The following is a 14486-nucleotide window of genomic DNA, read 5'->3' as shown; positions in this document are numbered from 1 at the left end:
ATACGGCACGCACGCATCGGATTCCGCGTCTGCTTTTTAATTTTGTCTTAGCGTATTTCTTTTTACCTTTAAAACACGAGTTTTCTCCTCTCCCAAATTAAACCAGTAACCGAGGCTTCGTCACAGCTATTTAAATTAACAGTTAATGTAGTTTTTTTTAAACGTTTACAATTGATAATTTTTCAAACGTTTCAGCGATAATTTCTTTGTGAATTTGTATTACTTTATTTTTTTTTTAATTTCATTTTTGTAATATTATTTTATAATTTTGCAAAGATTGAAAATTGGGTAGAGGTAGAAGGCAGTTAAACAGATTGATAGCATGCAACAAAGATACTTCTTTTATGCGTTCTTATTTGTATTAATGACTCTATTCTTTATTTCAAATTGATGTTTCGTAGCCTAAAGCTAAATTTGAAAAAAATATTGGATTAAGTTAAATGTTTGTAAATGGAGTTTTTTTTCTATACGTGGAACGTGTATTTGAGACTAATATTGTAAGTTACAAGGATGCGTGAGGTTTTGATCATGAGGGGGATATAGAGCAATCCTTCTAATGGCGTCTAGGAGAGTGAACTTCCTTTTGTCGGGGAAGCGGACAGCCGGCTATTTTGAGCACTGGAGTCCTAACCGAGAGGCGCCGCGGTTCGATTCTCGTGTGGCGCAGCACATTTCCATCGGTCAACCCAGCTGTGGGAATGAAGAATAGGAACCTGATTCCTTAGAGGGTTGGGCAGGGTAAGTCAGTATTGAGAGTTGATAGGTACCGCCATTGCATAAGGCTGCTCCCGAGAAGAGGGAGGTCTCTAACACCTCACTCTCAAACGAGCTTAAAAAAGGTAGGGGGGGGGGATTAAGTGACGACCTTTTTCTGGTATACATATACAGCCAGTGCTTATTTATTATTTATACAGAAGCATCCAGTTCTTAATGATGCAGATTCATTCTCGAGTACAAGGATGTGTGCGTGTTGCTAGGAAAGAGGAACATGCGACAAGAGAGAAAGAGCCATATTGTATGGACCGCAGGACACAAATAAATCAAGCTTAGCTCGACATTGCAATAAAATAAACTGACACTTTACACACTGTGCACCTTCCAACCTCCTAAGAGCTTTCCACCTGTCTCCATTGTGCTAGACGCATTGTGACTATGTGACTACGGTCCTGTATTGCATGACTAGCAGGTGGACCACAGAAAGACATTTGTTTCCAACCTAGGACACGCGGATTCGATACTACATGGAGCAAGAGGATGTTTTCAGAGTGCTTAGTCGGTGTCAGTAGTGGAAAACAACCATTAGGGTAAGAACACAGAAGAGGAGAAAGCTTGCACGGTCTCTTCACAAGAACGAGGAGAAAGAAGGCAAACAATAAGTTGGTTGTAACGACTTCTAGCTTGTAAGAAAACGCAAACAAGGCGGAAAGAATAAAAAGTGGGAAAAATCAAGAGTGGCAACTCTCTTGTTTAACAAATAGACGTTGAAGGCCAGACCAGAGCAGCCATCGTGTGGAATTACCCAGAAGGCCAATGATGTGGAGCTTGCTTTTGGTGGTGGTGTGGGCGCTGTTGTGGAAAGTGGAAGCAGGTTAGTGACAAATAGTTTTACAAGTGAATTTTCTTCGTCTCACGTTTCACATAATGAGGTGAAGCTATTTATAAAACGTCACGACTTCTCTCGTAGTCAGCGAGAAGCTACAGGGAGTGACGTCCGGCTTTTAATGGCGGAGCAGGTGGTATAGTGCTTTATCTTCTGGGCTCGTATGCATGAAGGAAGTTTACCTAATCAGGGCTGAGTAAATCTCACCAAATCATATGCACGGCCTCTGGGTAGGTCTACCCAAACCCTCTCAATGAATAATTTATCGGGTGGCAATAAAGTAAATGTAGCCTGGTAAAAATGGCGGAGATTGTGTTTGACCAAACAATTTCAGATGCGAAACGAGCAAATTTCAGGGAAGAGAACCTAATAACTACCGTTAAAAAAAAAAATACTATTGATTTGATTATGTGAGACTAACAAACGCAATGAAAACGCAACCGAACATCTCAGTTGACTTGTTTCCCTTCCTTTCTTTTGTTGACATTGAATTAGACCAATTACACCCATCCACCCCGTCGGTTGTTTTTATTTTGTTTTGAATAAGCAGTTTTTGTCTAATATTTGCTTGTCGTTCTTAGACATTAAGTCGTGCAACGTTTCTTGAGCACACTTTCAGATAATGGAAGCAGCATAAAGATTATCGAAAATAACTGTATACTTTGTACCAATCCAGCAAAAATTAGTAATCTGATTTATCCCGGGAGGTAAAACCAGTGGAAGAAGAGGGATGGGTTTAATCCTCCACATGCTGTGTCTTTGACATAGTGGGTGTGTACACTACGGACTTCTTCACCTTTCCTGTAATTTAAAAATGTTCTGTGGTTCGCTTGAAGCCTGTTACATTCCTGAAAAACCAGTTTGTTCTGCTTTAATTTAAATAAAAATAGTTTAGTGACTCCCTTTTACAGCTTTATCGGTTAGATTATTGTCTCACGATTTTATAATTTCACGGTAGGCGCCCAAGAACAAGAAAAAGGATAATGGTATGTTACACAGTGTTACCCTTGCAGTCTTCAGAAATAAAGATTTCGGAAACTCCGGAATGTCGACAGGTAGCGAACTCTTCTTCATACTCTCTTCCTCCTCCACAAAGAAATGTTTTATGCTTTTTCAGACAGCAACAACTAGCATGCATGTTGTATGGTCCAGATTAAAAAAATTAACCGACCTAATTACATTATTCATCGCACGCCGAAGCAGGTGGTCACAAGGTGGCAACTCCCCGGCAAGGTATGCATGACCTCCGCCTTACCTGGCCGTCACGTTTGCCGTGCCGTGATGGAAGCGAGTCGTTAAAACGTTAACAGCCAGCCTGTGTCACGTACTACCACCTTTTCCAAAAAGGACACGATTTCCACTGTCAGAGTCATTCCCTTCCTTGGTGGAGGGCGCTGTACGCCGATTCTCGAAACTTCTCGCGCGCACGAGATAACCGGCCATAGGTAAAACGACTCGAGGGATTTCTTTCGATGACAGAGCTAGAAGGATGAACAAGGATGACGTACTTAAACTGATTTATGTCAGCTGATCTATGTGCGCGTGTATGCGATACCGATGGAGCTCGTTTCTTCTTATGGTTTGGGCATGACATTTAATATTGTCGAGTCATGAAAAAAAAATGTGCGGGCTGACCTTTACCCTTTTTCTCCACGCATTCTCGTTAGTGTCAGTTTGGACACAAGACAGGAAACGTCATTTCACACATTGCAAGTTTTTTTCTAAAAAAAAAGAAAAATGAATTAGTGATGTAAACCAGTTCCGCGGCCACTTTTCTAACCTATCCATCTACTCCATCATTACTGCCGGCCTAGCTGACATCTTCACCTTTACTGATTACTGTCCAGTACTGACGGTTTCGCGGCGGCCATGTTTAATAACTGACGGCGCTCTTACGTCCATGCATCCCATGCAGACTTGCATCCAGAGCGGGACCCCGTGAAACCACTCGTCATTATTTGCACGCCTGTACAACTTTAAATGCCAAGCATTTGCACAAAGGACGATTTCTTCCTGTCGCCGAAGCCGGAAAACGTCTTCTACACCAGAATCAGGGTATTTGAGGATCTTATACACTCCCTGTGCACCCCAGAAAACTCACGCCAGTAGCAGACTGAAGATATCATCTAACATGGATGGAAAAATTATGTTGGAGGTGCTTTTGATGTAGTAACATAGGAGCAAATGGGATATTATAGTCACATCCAGGCTCATGTGTTTTATTACACTTGATACAGTACGAAAACGACTTTTTTTGTTCGGTAGGTAACAGCGAGACCAAGATGATTTTAATGTCCAGTAATTACCTGTTCAGCAGTCACACGACTGTAACAAACTTATCATCGGCTACATCCGTAATATAGTTGGACTTTATATCGACAATAAGATATTTTCTTTCTTGTTTATCAATTTATTTCCTTTGCAGTACAAATCTGTTTATCACTTTGAAAAATGTGAGGTAATCAAGTCGATGTGAGGGTCACTGACCAGTTAATATGACGTAATCAAGTCGATGTGAGGGTCTCTGACCAGTTAATATGACGTAATCAAGTCGATGTGAAGGTCACTGACTAGTTAATATGACGTAATGAAGTCGATGTGAAGGTCACTGACCAGTTAATATGACGTAATCAAGTCGATGTGAATGTCACTGACCAGTTAATATGACGTAATCAAGTCGATGTGAAGGTCACTGACCAGTTAATATGACGTAATCAAGTCGATGTGAATGTCACTGACCAGTTAATATGACGTAATCAAGTCGATGTGAGGGTCACTGACTAGTTATCTTTCGTTTGGAAATAACTTTCACTTAAGCTACATTTCTTTGTTTGCGTGTCTGTCTGCATGTGTGTGCGCGCAGCTGCGACTGGCTACAACTGCACGCGGAGTGGCTCGGAGTGCGGCGCATTTGGCACGTGCGATGCAGCGGCAGGGACGTGCAGGTGTAACCAAGGTTACGGTGGCCATGACTGCAAACTTCGAATGGGTACGGGAGCGAAAGCAAATTTCACAAACAAACAAACCCGGTTCTTGTCTTGCTCGGTGATGATTTGAGACACACACACACATACACACACTGACAACAACAACAACAACAACAAAACCAACAGGCTAACATCTTTACATTTGTTTCTTTTAAGATAAACGTCATTAAGACCATATTTCATCGCATCTGTAGCTTCTGTCATTACTTTACTGATGTCTCCATCTGTGACTCAGTCTTTGACTTTTATCAGCTGGATACTGATTTCCTTTTGGTAAGATCTCATATCTTTGACATCATTCTTGCAAATTTGGTGTATAAATCTACTGACCTACCTGACACAGTCCTTTAACCTTTATCCCAGACACAGTAGGAGGACCCGCTTGTCTCGCTACTAGCCGCTGTCTCCATGGAGCCACCTGTTACTCTACCAGTGTGGGCACCGCCTGCTATTGCCCTTTTGGTTTCTATGGAGACATCTGCGAGTTTCACACGGGTAACTTTATTAACCAGTTATCTCTCTTGCTTGCGCATCTATCGTCGCTTTTTTTGTTTGTTCAGTTTTCTTAAACTACATTCTAGTGAAATCCACAATGATAACTGTACCTTTGTTTGATATTATTTGTTAAAGCTTTTATAAATAATGTCACTAGTCTAGGTGGAATTAATTCATGTTAATGTGGTACAAAAGTTATTAACATCTTTGCGATTACTAGTATTATTGTTAAGCTTTCATTTCTTATATGACACTGTTTAGTATTTATCTTTTATCTGAGTACATTTACTCAAGCTTTGTATGGGTGAACTGTTAATTGTGTATAGTTAAATTTCTCCATACCCTTCAAATGGTGAATGAATAAAAAATAATGTCAAATGATATTATTCATATTGCCAAACCATCAAGCAGGCTAGTGACTCTTGAGGAAGGAACTAAAACATCGCAAGTGAATGTATCTGTGCGAGCAGACTGAAGAGTCTTCAGAGCAAGAGCTTATATCCATTCACTCCTGTAATTGTCACGATTTGTTTTGAACCGTTTCGCAACGGTTATTATTATTTGGTGACTTTTAAGATGTTTCGCAATGTTTCTCTGAAGTGTCTAAATGCTTGCAGCCGTCTGGCACTATTTTCTTGCTATGCTGTGCAGTGTTCCAGGAGTGCTTCGGTGACCGTATGATCATCAACATAAACCCCTGGTCGCACCTTTACTGGGATCGTCGGCCTCCAGAGCGCCACTGGTTTCTGTGATGTAGGTCTTAGTGTTTTGTCATGGACATTGCGCAATATTTGGGAAGATGGGGATTTCAAAGGCAGTCAATTAAATTTCAATTTTGAAATTAAAAAATAAGAAATCAATGAAAAACATCCGTGTGTGTGTTGACATAACAAAAATATATCTGTTTATTCTGTCTCTATTAACTTTGCAAGATTTGACATTGTGGACGCTATTATGAAGTTAACTGTTAAGAAAAATGTTAAAAAGTAGTCAGAATAACACTTTCCAGAACTGGAAATAATCAGGCGCCTGGGAATAAAAGAAGAAGGGACAGAAAAGAAACATTTGGTCAAATACCTGCTTGTCAAAGTGAAAGCTGAAATACGTAAAGGGAAGAAGCCTTAATAATATACTTCTGGGTTTGGATCTCAAACTATAGGTGGATCTTTCGAAATCTTAGGCTTCGATGAAGTCGTCTTTGGAGACTCGGTGAGTCGAAAGGAAGCATAGGAAAGTCGCTTGAACGAAAGGTTATCAGTTGTTGCCGGTGTAACTGTTTTTCTGGAGTTGTGGGATACCTCAGTTGTTACTGCTGCAGCCAAATACCAGGTTGTGTGCAATACCTCAGACATCAAGCACGTTCACGTCCTTAAGCAATCTTTCTTTACTCTGTTGGGCAGATTCACCCAGTGGCACACTTACATACCAGTGGTGCAGCCTTCTTATCAGACCCGACCAGAAGCCGCTGGGAGGGGTACGCTGCTGACCTGTCTTTCTCCATGGACCCGTGTGGAGGGTCTCCATCTATCAACCGCACGGTGGCTAGCTGGTGGTAGAAGTGTAAGAGGTGCGATGGAGGTAGTTTAGGTGAGAGAGAGTGTGTGTGTGTGTGGGGGGTGGAATCTGGGTGAGAAAAATATCCAGAAGAGAATCATTTGGAATCTGGCATCATTTTTTTTAAAGCTACTCATGTGTAATGCGCACTCTGTATCTGTTGTCGTTGCCTGATGGCTCGCAAACGACTTTGAAATAAACTGTCGCGCTAGCAAAGCACCCATCAAATGGATGCTGGACTAACGTAAACGTAAAAGATGGATTCCACAAAACAGAGACGGTGACCAAACAAATTCACTTCCCCTACGTCCACTAGGAACTAGGACATTTGAGCTTACTTTACCTTATCTCGATCATTACCATCTCGAGTCTACCTTTACGTGCACCTATGTCTCTTACAGGCAGACGGCACACACTACACTTATCAGGTGCTCGTACAGTTTGACCAGTTTCGAGTTTCACCTCTGGACGAAGTAATCACCTTTTCATGCAGTGTGCACAATGTGGAACCCACCGGGTATGTATGGTTTTATTTAGTGTTCAAAGTTCAGGTGAGAACTGTGATATCCAGTCTTGCATCTCGAGAACAGATCTGATCTGTTTGATTAATATAAAGAACTTGTACCTTTTTGTGGATTAAACACAATGAGTAGAAGAACGATTTTGCACATTTCTTTGCCATTAAGTCAGAGCTGGCGTTGCAGCTTGAGAAATGCATTACCTTGTCACAAGTTATGGAGGTCAAGGAGTAAAGGGGTCAATACGAGGGTCAGCTGAGTGAAAGAAAGACGCGGCTGGCGAACGAAGGATAGGTGCTGAACTAACTGTAGGGGTTCGTTGTGTCGTTTTTTTAGGAGAACGGCCGTTCTTTTTTCTGTCACTGATGTCTACGGTCATCAAGCGGCGTCAGCAAAGTTGGGGTCCGTCATTCGGGTCACATTCTCCGTTGACCCTAACAGCAGTGAGTATTTGTTCATGGCGCCTGTGGAATAACCTCACTTGGACGAAATGTCAGAATAAAAAAATTCACATAATACTTGTTTAATTCAGATTATTAATTGTAATGTAATTTTTAATTAGCATTACTGTCGAAGAAGTGGTTATTGAGTAGCTACAGCACCAGAAGACGCGGCTGGAGATGCCGTTTCGTAATCCATGTAAGGCAACATTTTTTTTCTAACCTGACCTTGAGTTGTGATAGGCAAGAGCCAATGATCACCACGTTCATCTCGCCCTAAGAAAAGTGTGGTCTTTAAAATCCCCCTCGGAGAACTCCCTTCACCAACCTTTCCCTTATTTCACATTACTCTCTAGCGTGTAACGTAAGCACATGAAAGCTGTGCTCACTTTCGTAATAGACAGTAATAGCTTCAATGATGTCTCGTCGTCTGAGTGCTATTTATGTCGACTACTCCATGCCATGCCATGTCATGCCCTTGTCATCATGATGGTTACATCATCATCTTGACTGACGGCCGTGTTACACGCTTGCTGACAGTTTTCAGTCACCTGCTAGTCAAGTCGTGTGCTGTGTACGACACCAATAAGACCCAGTCACGCAAAGTTGTCACCAACTCGTAAGTATTGTCTTTAAGTCCTTTACTCTGTGTCTGTGCCTTTGAAAAGAATAAAACAAGAAATTTACTAGACTTACACTATTATTATTTTTAATCGATCATTGCATCTATATATCTATCAGTGTATAATATATATCATGGACAGCTCAGTCAATCCCATTCCCAACACACGAGCCATGCAGAAATTACCAGAAATAAGAAGGGTGTCATTTGTAACATAGCCCTAAGAAGAAAGTGGTAAAAAAAAATGCTAGAACGCAGAAGAAAGAAAGCCTTAAAAATCCTGGCCACTCTCTTCGATACAACAAAGCTTGAATTGCGGAGGAGGAGTGGAAGAGGGGTGGGGAGGTCACAGGAGTGTTGCAGGCAAGGGAGGCTGGAGCGAGATGGACAAAAGCTGCGCCTCAGTCAGACAGTACACCCTAAATAATTTCGTCAGTCCTGTCCACAAGATCGGAAACCAGTCCTAACTGCGTTTCCCCCAAGGGGTTTGAATGTCCACTGACATCGGAACTCCACCGATGATGGACGCGGTTAGAGGGCAGTGGTGGTAGGTGCTGTGGGCCGCAATGTTATCTTTCATGTCACTATATCGCGGTCCCTGAAGATAGTCAGTCCACAGAGCATCGTCTTCTCCTAAGCGATCTTGTCTGCGGGCAACAAATCGCTGTGGCCACGAGCCAAGCCAGACTTAGTCCGCATCTCCTGGCCATTCTTCTCATATCACTGACATACATCGTTGCTATGTAACAGACGACATCGCTTTGTAACCAGTGAAAAACCTCAGCTGTGGATCAAAGAACTTTCCGTTTTATCTTCACTATCTTCTAATACTACAGACAGCCAAACGCTGCGTGCACAAAAGTTGAAATAGTGTAATATGCTAGTTTTTTTTTTCTTCTCTCTCTCTCCACAGGTGTGTCGTTCCACCGGTTAGGAGTGAGCCTGGAGGAAAGTGCTGGTGGAAGCAATGTTCTGACTATTGTAGTGCACAGATTCGGCAGAGACCCACAGATCAATTTCGAGTGCTCCGTCAAGGTGTGCACACCTGTCGACCTCACCTGCGTTGTGGTAGGTTCTCACCAAGGGACGTAATCATAAATCAAAGGTACCGTTACACCCAGTGTTACTGAAAACGGTCACAAGAAGGTCAGGGAAAATCTAGAAGTTTCCATCGTGCGCACGGACCCTTATGTATTGCTGCGGTATAAATATTGAACGGAGGTAAAAGCGAACTCTGGGGTAGGGCTGTACCTTTGCTTCAGTGATTACGGGCCCTGCTGGAGCTCTCGTAGTAGGGGATAAGCGTCACAACACAGTTCGTACAAATGAATACCCTTCCTCATGTCTCAGACGTGTTCTCTACAACTAACTGCCTATTTCGGAGATGTGGATGTGCAAGGAATAGCCCTCAACCCCAACCAATATGTCTAAAATTTAGGCTCAGTGAAAGGAAAGACTGTAGATTGTTTTCACCCTTGACCCTTTCAAGCACAGGAAGGAAATTGTCCTTTCGACTTAAAGTCACCCTGAGTTGCACATGAGCGGGTGTCAGCTCAATGTACCATGAAGGTTGTGTCGCTTTCCATATATTTTTACTCCTTTACCTAGCATCAATAACGAGAAGACGAAAATGGAAACTAGAAGAAGAGAAACGAGTAAGAGAGAATAAATTATTTTAAAAGGTCATGGTGCTAACCATCTCGCTGTTACAATATTCTCCTTTAACTCTTTCATGAAGGTAAAATCAGATATTAGTGTATTCTATAGTTTCAGCATTTCGTTGAATACGATGAACAATATTAGAATATGTCGTCTGATATTTTACAAGACATGCTGTGCACTATTTCAACGTTTCGACCATAGCTGAAATTTTTCAAAGCAGCCCAGACAGTTTTTGTGAAGCATCCTCGACGTCCTACCATGAAGGGGTTAACAAGGGATGGCTTCACTTCTAGCCTCCTTGGGGTTAACAAAGCGCCCCTGGTGACCGGCGAAGGCCACGTGGAGGCGAGTTGCGTGCTGGACGAGTGGTTGCCGCAACGATGTTTCTTACGGTGCGCTGTTCGCCGGAAATAAATCATGGCACACGGTCAGAAATGGCGGACCGAGAGATAGTTTAGCCTTGTCAGGCGTGGACTGTTGCGTCTGCTCTTTGCGCCCACTTTAACGGGAAAATGATTTTGGAGAGATAGAGAGGGGATCGTTTCCTGCCCACGTGCCAGACTTCTCCACCCTCCTCTCTCTCTCTCACACACACACACACAATTTTTTTTGTCCCCAGGATAAGAAATTTAAGGGTCAATAGTTTAAAATGAAGGGTTAAAAAAAGTCACACATTTAAAAAAAACCAGTTGTTTCCATAAAAAAATACTTGCAACTTGCAAATTATTGCAACCGGATTATTGTAGCTCCCTATGATTGTTAGACGTCCCTAAATGCCTTCTCAACAATCTTCAGAAAGCTCAAAAGAACACATATTGTCGTGTGTGGAGAACTGGCCACGTGACACGCTATTCCGTGAGGTGGACAGTAGGATGTCAGTCATTTTGACGCACATTTGAGGTTTTGCGCAATTCACTAACCTGATTTTAAATGTGAAAGATTTTGCTCTGCTATAAGCAGAACACCTCATTATCACAAAAATGTCTTTGAGTCAGAATTGTTACTTTTATCTTTTATCTATTCACTTGAAATGTTTTGCACTTTATTATTTTCTGCTTATTTTCTGCTTGATTTGTACATTTTTAATATTTCCTTAATGGCTACTTCTGTGTTCTAGATATATATTGATGACATAATATTAGACTATTACGATTCAGCTCAGCGCATCAGTGACGAAATTAATAATAAGTGACGTCACATATAGCATCAAGGAGTGAGCGACGTCAGCTGTCGGTCTGAAGATGTTGCTACGTAAACAAGATTAGAAATCATGACGTCATTGCTACATCGGCCTAGACTTTTGTAGAACGTTCGAGCTAAATATAGCTCCTTCTGGAACCTTCTACTTATCTGTGCGTGTAGTATGTAAGCACGTGACAGTGAGGGTCGTGTTAGGTGCTACAGTCAAATTACCTATATGTAGAAGCCCTTTCTCCCCAAACCAACCAACCAAAGCCTCCGAAGTAGCGGCACCCTACGGTAAACAAACACAAGGCAAGGTTTGCCTTCACAACCAAAGATAAGACACTTGCCCTGGTTCTCCCGTGGCAACATTTCACATGACTACGGCCGGCTGGGTACAGTGACGATCTGAAGGCCTTCAGGACTGGCCATAATCTTTTGCGAACTGCTACCTTCGTCATATTCCAACCCTTTCTTCCACTTTTTAACCATTCTTATATTTCTCGCATCTGCAAGATTTTATTATTAGTATCAGTATAAACTCTGCAGTTAGAAGCTCATGCATTACAATATTCGTGTCTCAATTCGCAATGTATACCTATGTACTTGTGTGTGCGCGTGCGATGCGTGTGTTCGTGTGTGTGTAGCCAATTTTCTGCGACACCACACTAGGCCAGACAGGGTTTAGTGGAATATTTGACCCTAACATCATGCCAGTCGGTCGACGCCGCCGCCGCGACACAAGGAAGCCCAGCAACTCCGAGGCAGTGATTAATGTTCGGTAAGTTACTTGCCTCACTCCTGCTTACAGGGCTGGCTGTCATATAGTCCACTGTAGCAAACAGCAACAACACTACAGTGATTGTCTTACCTGTAAGCTTACGATAACTTTATGACTTTGTCACTATCTGATCTTAGCGAATGTAATTCCCTGTTTATTTTTATTCATTTATTTGTTGTCAAGTTTCAGCGCCTTTGATGTGGATTCTTCCTAAACACGAAAACTAAAAGGAGGATTTTGACCAAGATCGGCCTACTGAGGGATTTTTGAACTAGTCTGTGAAGTGGTTCTAGACTGCTGTGGAGAAATTTAACATGGTTGATGTCATGGAAAGGTGCCTCTTGTCCTTCCGCCTATTAATAAGGTTAATGACATGTATATACCTGTAGTATTAATTAGCCATCCCCGCTGGCCTGTTCACCTCTGCCTCGTCCTATTGTGTCTCTCCGATCTCTCCCAGGGATGAGAAGAAGAAGAAGTATTCATCTGTTGTTTCATTTGATCGCCCTTCTTCGAAAAAATAAACTAATAAAGAAAATTTCCTTTTTTGTTTTGCTTCGTTTGCTTGTCTTCCTTATCTAGTTTTGGGTGAGTATGAAAGCTACTCGAATATATCCCAGACAGTATATATCAAATTTTAATTCATACAGGTCTTGATACAGAGTTTAACATTCACAAACCTTACACATTGCTCACTGAAGCATTGTCGTAGAGATCCTAATTCATTAAATTCATTTATGTGCTGCGATTGAATTTCCCCACTTGCCTCGCATAGGATCTTATTTTTCTCGAATTGTTCGTAAAGTTATTGAGTTTCCAACCGTCCATCTGTCCATCCGTCTGATCTATCTTTCCCCCTGTCTGTCTGTGCACGTGTTCGTTGTATCAGTGTATATCCAAAAGTCATAAAATTGTGCTTCCCATTTTTTTCTGTACATTTCTTGGAAGCTGAATTCAAAAACTCTACTTAAGTGCAATTACACGGGTGCATTTTTTGAAAGGCGTTAGCGACTGGTCAAAAACCAGATGTCAGAGTCAGAAAAATGTCATTGTCAAACTTTGATGCATCTTTTAAAAGTTGCAGAGAATACACATCTTTCATTTTTTCAAGGTTTTTACAATGTCATCAAAGAGAAAAAAAATCCACGGAATGTGAAGATGATACACAAGGCTCAATGCATTTTACAAAAGCATAACAAAATTCACAAAACATACATAAGGGCACAGACCAAAGCAAGCCAGTCAGCAAACAGACAAAGACACATCGACAGACATCAAAAGAGGACAGCAAATCTTAACCACTCAGACTGGCAGATAGTGCGAAGGGTAAAAGGTGAGCGAATTTTTAGGTAGAAATACGGAGAAGTCATAATGCTCACCATCTCAACACGCATGCTCCGACGACGACAGGTGAGACTGAAGAAAACATGACTTCAAGTTCGCACAGAGATGACCGACATCGCAAGCACAGTCAAGAAAATTCATGGAACAATTGCAGAAGAGAAATCAGAGAGTTCAGTTTGACATACAGATCCAATAGCAATGCAGCGACAGGAAGGAGGGAAGGACCACTGGTCAACGAAAGAAAGAAAGAAAGAAAGAAAGACAGAAAACGAAAGAAAGAAAACGAAATACAGGACATGACTCTTTTTCACGCAAACCTTGTTCAATTAGAACCTCTAATCGTATCAGCCTCACTGACCGTTTTGTAACCAGCTCGTAACCGGCTTATCAGCAGCGGTCGTAAGCCTGTTTGTCCACTTTCATTCCGTTCATCAAGAGGTTTTGCGCCATCAAACATGCCGATCTCGAAGCAGTAAGCTCAGAAGTGTAGAGGTGCACCGACGCTCAATAATCGCGTATAAAAGGTTAACAAAATGCTAATTGCTCTGTAGTGTTTGCAAATCAGATCATGCGACTCCTCTAGGAAACGGCTCCGAGCTGTGAATACTCCTCCTGAAGCCCGTCTGGCGACGCGGAGGAAAGTTAGTGGCGGTGTCGCCAACGTGCGGTGGACAACTTTTAGGAACTGCGATTTGCGTAGGAGGCTGGATGAAGTCGAGGGGAGGAGAATCTGCATGTTGGTGCACATTTACTGGCGATTGAAAACTTTTGCCACCCGAGCGACCGGAAGCGATAGGAGAGAAATGGCCTTGCGTTGCCCTCCGAAATGACGTGCGTGAGTAGCACGCGATAGCAGGCAGGGGGTCATCGGGGGCTAGGTGCTGTCGTTGTTCATGGCCTAAATGCCGTTAGCCTCCAGAACCCAAGAACCCTATGCCAGGCCACCGGAAGGACGAATGGGATGCGCTATTGTCATGTTCTCTGGCTCCCAGTTACTAGAAGGCAGCGTGGCGTCGGTCGCCATCCATTTTTACCACGCCATCCTTCCACTGAGGCTTGCGACGAGAGTGACTTCCCTTTCACTCCTTGAGCTGCTTGTTGATGGTGGCACCCTACGCCATCAAATTAAACTAGCAATGAACTCGCATCGGAAATCTAGCTGGCTGGAAGAAATGGAGGGGGGAGTAGGGATATGAGAGGTGGGGGTAGAACTGGAGAGGATGAGGGGAGAAAAGAAAAATGGAGGTGGGTAAGGAGGAATGGAAATGACTGCTGGAGGATCACGAGTCAAAGATCAGGGA

General features: G+C 42.5%; 1 long non-coding RNA gene across 1 annotated transcript; it reads left to right on the top strand.

Annotated features, from left to right (window-relative positions):
• The first annotated feature begins 1101 nt into the window (after window positions 1–1101).
• On the top strand, window positions 1102–12388 carry LOC112557992. Its single transcript, XR_003098048.1, has 11 exons — window positions 1102–1588; window positions 4464–4589; window positions 4951–5082; window positions 5734–5835; window positions 6483–6620; window positions 7038–7153; window positions 7491–7597; window positions 8135–8213; window positions 9130–9284; window positions 11708–11841; window positions 12025–12388. It is a non-coding gene; the product is annotated as an uncharacterized LOC112557992 (long non-coding RNA).
• Window positions 12389–14486: the final 2098 nt, after the last annotated feature.

This window comes from Pomacea canaliculata, linkage group LG2, assembly GCF_003073045.1.
Source record: "Pomacea canaliculata isolate SZHN2017 linkage group LG2, ASM307304v1, whole genome shotgun sequence".
In the NCBI taxonomy this organism is placed as follows: Eukaryota; Metazoa; Mollusca; class Gastropoda; order Architaenioglossa; family Ampullariidae; genus Pomacea; species Pomacea canaliculata.
This window is presented reverse-complemented; position numbering and strand designations above follow the sequence as displayed.